General features: G+C 42.2%; 1 long non-coding RNA gene across 2 annotated transcripts; it reads right to left on the bottom strand.

The window, feature by feature from the left end:
* Positions 1 to 1,672: 1,672 nt before the first annotated feature.
* LOC138839131 (uncharacterized) lies at positions 1,673 to 3,292 on the bottom strand. Of its 2 annotated transcripts, XR_011375857.1 has the most exons (5): positions 3,063 to 3,292; positions 2,569 to 2,633; positions 2,348 to 2,458; positions 1,844 to 1,960; positions 1,673 to 1,751 (listed from the first exon to the last, which is right to left on the bottom strand). It is a non-coding gene; the product is annotated as an uncharacterized lncRNA (long non-coding RNA). The 2 variants fall into 2 exon arrangements; XR_011375856.1 differs by having other exon boundaries at positions 1,717 to 1,960.
* Positions 3,293 to 5,657: the final 2,365 nt, after the last annotated feature.

Raw genomic sequence — 5,657 nt, forward strand, 5'->3', positions numbered from 1 at the left:
GAAATGTTCAACATCCCTAGCAATAAAAGAAATGCAAATCAAAACAACATTGAGATATCACCTCACTCCAGTTAGAACAGCAAAAATCAAGAACTCTAACAACAACAGATGCTGGAGGGGATGTGGACAGAAAGGAACCTTACTTCATTGTTGGTGGGAATGTAAACTTGTTCAACCACTTTGGAAAGCAGTATGGAGTTTCCTCAAAAGACTTCACATAGATCTCCCCTATGATCCAGCAATCCCACTTTTGGGCATTTACCCAAATGTTTACAAACAAGACCACACTAAAGCTACCAGCACAACTATGTTTATTGCAGCATTATTTACCATAGCTAAGATATGGAACCAACCCAGATGCCCCTCAGTAGATGAATGGATCAAGAAAATGTGGTATATATACACAATGGAATTCTATGCCTCCATCAGAAAGAATGACATTTCCCCATTTGTTAGGAAATGGAAAGGTTTGGAAAAAATTATATTAAGTGAAGTAAGCCAGGCCCAAAGAAGCATAGTTCCCATGGTTTCCCTTATTTGCAATATATAGTATAGGTATGAGTCAAGCGGAAAAGGTCAGATAATGTGATGTTAGGAAAATGAACCCTTAAATATGTATTTTAATGTTTTTGTTTCTTTCATGCATGTGTTTCTAACGCATTTATAAGATTATTTCTTTGTTGCTTTGTGTGTCCCTCCCCCACAGTGTAACCCCCGCTTTCACTATATTTGATGTCAGTATAACATGTGGAGGAGATGGGGACAAACAAGTCGTTTAAGGATTCAGGTGGACCTGTTGCAACAATGAGAAGTACAAAATGTCATGTCAAAACCAGCTTTACAATGTCGGTGTGTGGGGGGGAGGGGGGTATAATTGGGTGGGGGGAGGCGGGGAAGGGAGGTGAAGGGTAAACAAAGGAGGAGGCTGCAATGCTTGGTAAGAAATGTATGCATCATCCTGCCCATGTAATTGTAGCCCCTCTGTACAGTATGTTCTCAAATAAAATAAAATAAAATTAAAAAAAAAATTTTCAGCCTGTGCCAAGGAGACCTAGCGTTTCTCCTATTGCATCCCGTAATGTTTTCAGAGTGTCTGTTTTGACTCGAGGTCTTTGATCCATTTGGAGTTGATTCTGGTGCAAGGTGATATGGCCCCCATAAACAGGCAGGAATTGCAATCCTAATATCAGATAAAATAGACTTCAAATTAAAATTCGTGAGAAGAGACAAAGAATGTCACTACATACTAATTGAGGGATCTCTCCTTCAGGAGGATATTACAATTCTAAATATCTATTCACCAAACAACGGAGCACCCAAATTTATCCAAGAAACACTACTTTCCTTCAAATCCTACATAGATCCAAAGACATTAATTGTTGGGGATTTTAACACACCACTTTCCCAACTAGATAGATCAACTCAGCAAAAACTCAACAAAGAAACTGCAGATCTAAACAACTGCAAAGATCAACTAGATTTAACAGACATCTGCCGAAAATTTCACCCAGCAGCATAAGAATATGTTGCGACCACCTCGACCAGCAAGGAAGACACGACCCGGGATTCTTCTCAATGCGGTTTATTCAGGACCTTTTACAACATCTTCTCTCCTGCTTCTTCTGCCCGCTTCTTCCTGCTTCTCTGTACCCCCCCCCCCCGCCCCCACGCTCTGGTTATAAGTCTCCTGGATGGCCAATCCTGAAGCACCACGTGGCATATACCGATAGGGTCGCAAACACGGAAGCAAACTAGGAACCAAGTCATAGCCATATAAGGAGTTGTTTTTACAGAGAGCACTTGTCACCGGGAAGACAGAAGGCGGGAGCCAGCGCCATCTTACCAAGGAGCTACAATGTTGCTTTTGTGGCCACGCCTTACTGCCTGGCTGTCTTTGGTCGTGGCTCCTGCAGCTCTCCACAAGAATACACGTTTTTCTCAACAGCACATGGAACATTTTCTAAAATAGACCACATTTTAGGCCACAAAGCAAACTTGTCCAAATTCAGAAACCTTGCATTCTCTCTGACCACAAGGGAATAAAATTAGAACTCAACACCAGATTTTCTAATTTTTAAGTTAAAGAATCTTTAAAAAGCCGTTAAAAACAATGTGAAGATTCCTTAAAATTTTTGGTAATGTCCAAACCTCATAATCTTTTGAATTTTAAACTTAAACTCACCCATTGTTACAGCATGCTGACAACTCTTATCTTGAACATGTTCATAAACACATACAAAACACTCACACAGATCTTAAAGCACACAAAAAATCAAAATCAGTTGTACGTACATTTTCTAAAGTTTTTTAAAAAATTTTAAGACAATATTTCTTTTAAACGAAGTACCTTTGTTGAGCTTCATTTTTCCAGGGCTTGCTTGTTTAGCAAGGTATTTCACTAATCAGTCTTTTGAATCCCTTCTGTTGGAGGAGGGCTGGGTGAGGGGGTCACCTGAAACTGAATGGGCCTGATTTTTACCCAATTTTGACAAAAGCACTTTACAAATTGTTAAGCTGTCTGGAGCAGCTGAAAGTCCAGACCAGGCTCACTGCTATCTACACCCTAACCTCTCCAGCAGCCTCCACCAGGAGAAGGTGCACCTGAGGCTTGTCCATGCCCCTCCTCTTGGCTGCTGTAACAAAAGAAGGGGGGAGGGAGACTTAGCAGGTCTGTGACCAAGCCCAGCCGGAGGCTGAGACTTTTATTCCCCCAGAGATGTTCAAATAAATATCAAAAACACTGATAAACACAAAAACCAAGGATTCACATTTAAAACTGGTACCAATTCTAAAACGGAACTAGACAAAACAACAACCAAAGGCTGAGTTGGGGACTAATGGGCCCCCAGAAATCTGTGCTGTTCTCAAGCTGAATCCAGAGCTTGCTGAGTGAGCCTGCCACTCTCACCCAGAACTTCCCTACCTCAGAAAACATAGAACAGAAAACACACCAAAGTAAACAAGACAGACAAGTGGCCACAAAGACGAAATCAGGTCTCAGTGAATGGGGCAACATCTCAACACCACTCACTTACCAGGGGACTCGGACCCCCTCTACTCACCTCGGGAGGATTTTTCTTTTAGATTCCTGCAAACATTGACCCAGGAGCCTTCCAAGGCAGAGGAGAATTCCCAGTCATCTTGGGGCAAGGGAAAGAAGTTCCTAGTGGCTGTCCCCTCAGACTGACAGGTTCTCCCCCGTACTCAGACCCCCTGGGCTAAGGCCCGAGGCTAAGATCTTGCTGGTGCCACTTGCAGGTGGTCAGTGGCAGTTTCATAAAAAAAGAAGGAGCTAGAGCGAAACAGATATTAAGGGGGTGTTAGCCAGTCTCCTCTGAGCCCTTGCATCAGGATGAATCTGGGAGGAGAAACATTCCAAGAATTCCAAAAGACACACAGACAAAACACTGAACCCTGAGACAAGACATGTTCACAGCATGTGCATTGTAGACTGTCAGTCAGAAAGTGCTGGACTACAAATGGGCCCAAATGTCCACACTAGTGGACAGTCTACCCTGTACACTATCAGTCAGAAAGTGCCGGACCCCGCACTAGTGGATAGCCTACCCTGTAAACTATCAGTCAGAAAGTGCCAGACTCAAGCTTCTGCACTAGTGGATAGTTTACCCCCCAGGAGATCTGAGGGACAACTCCCACCGGCCCCGTTGGCTGTCTTATAGCACGTCAGCCAAGACCTCTTGCCAACCCCAATACAGAACCTGCAGGGAACTCAAATACCAGATGATTTCAGAATGGCAATGCCTCTACTTACTTGCCGGGCTTCTCATGACTCCTTGGTTAAGGCGTCTGGGTGGGCTTTGGGGGGATTCCCGGCCAATGCACCAAATGTAAAACTGAATTTGGAAATCCTTACCCAAAAGACCACCAGAGACCATCAACAATGTAAAAGCAAAGGAGTCTTTATTGCAAGCTGGAACTTGGTCCCCCCACAGCCCATGACGCTGAGAGTCCCCAAGACCAGGGTTATAGTACTTTTTATACAATTTTTAGGGAAGGCAGGGACTTTGTATACATCATAGCATCTTACAACAAATTATAACACATCGCGGGGAAACTCTTAATACAATTTTATAGTATGATTGGCGCACTACAAAGCAGAAACAGGTTGTTGGTTAGATCAGAGGGTTGAAGTACTTTAAACTGGTTGGCTTGCACCACAGGGAGTCTCAAGGACACACTTGCTAAACTGCAGGGTTCCTTTTTTAAACAAACACCACCTGTGGCCTAACTGCGGGGGTCACCATGCCCTCCAGCACCTGCCTGCCTGCGGTTTCCCCAAGGATAGTTTATGTTCCTAGTTGCCAAGGAATTGCTTCTTCTGTTCATTCCCAGGCTGGGCTCATGGTCAGCTGCATAACTCATACTTCAGAAGATGACATCTAGCTCAAGATGGAGTCACTCAGGCCTCAAGCTCCTCAACAGCCTCTTCAAAAAATTGTGCTGGTAGAATTGGCTGTACACAGAAAACTGTAGTTATATCCTTATATATCCCTCTGCACCAGAATCAATTCCAAATGGATCGAAGACCTCAATGTAAGTCCAGATTCCTTGAAAATGTTATAGGAAGGGTTAGGGGAAACACGAGGGCCCCTTGGCATAGGTCAAAACTTCCAAAGATCACGAAGCACAACAAATCAAAATAAGTCTGGATAAATGGGATTACATCAAACCAAACCAATCAGTTGTCAGACTCAAAAGCCATGGAGAAGAGATAGTGTAGCACAGATTTATTAAGGAGCAAATCTACAGATGAGAGCCTCAGCCAATGCTAAACACTTACTACCTTTTCTAACTAGGTTATTTATAGTAGATTTACATGTATATAAGAGTTTTCTGGTGGGGATTAGAAAGAAAACAACTAATGCTAAGACATAGATAGCATGTGAAATGAGTTTTAGCTGGAGAAAGGGAGGGATTAAGGCAGTGGGGTCTATAGCTCAAAGTCTTGGCTTGGTGCCAGCTAAGAAGGGTGTAAAGCAGGAGTGGTTATAAACAAAAGCACTGGTCTGAAGCCTCAAAATAAGGACCCTTGTCTATGTGAACCAAACAGTCTCTAACATGAGGTTTTATTTAAATTAACAAGCACAAGTTTAGATTTTTGCCGAGTGGGATGGTGTATAGTCACAGGCAATGTCTGCTATGTCAGGTAATCCAATCTACACTTTCACATGTTACCCAATAGCCAGGTTTCAACACAAATAGATACAATGAGATTGTACAAATGAGACTTTGATTTTTCCCTCTCATGAAACAAAATTCTGTCAAATGCTTTCTGTCCTCCAGATGTTAACACAACATTTCTCATTATCTTTTCTACTATTTTGTCTTCATTATTGATGTTCACAGTACTTTTTATTGTTGTTTTCTGTGTATATGCAATTTTTAGGGCTTGAACTCTATGTTTAATGGTCTCCATTGTATTTTTTGCTCATGGGTGATGACACTATTCCTTGAGCCACATCTTTACCTTCTCCTTCTTGCTGGATAATTGGAGATAAGTTTTCACATTTTTTTTGTATTTTTTATTTTTTTATTGTGAAAATATTGTACAGAGGGGTTAAAATTACATGGGCAAGATAATGAGTGCGTTTATAATCAAGAACTCTAATGACAACAAATGCTGGAGGGGATGTGGA

This window comes from Dipodomys merriami, unplaced genomic scaffold (assembly GCF_024711535.1).
Source record: "Dipodomys merriami isolate MVZ:Mamm:240054 unplaced genomic scaffold, mDipMer1.0.p SCAF_294, whole genome shotgun sequence".
Classification (NCBI taxonomy): domain Eukaryota; kingdom Metazoa; phylum Chordata; class Mammalia; order Rodentia; family Heteromyidae; genus Dipodomys; species Dipodomys merriami.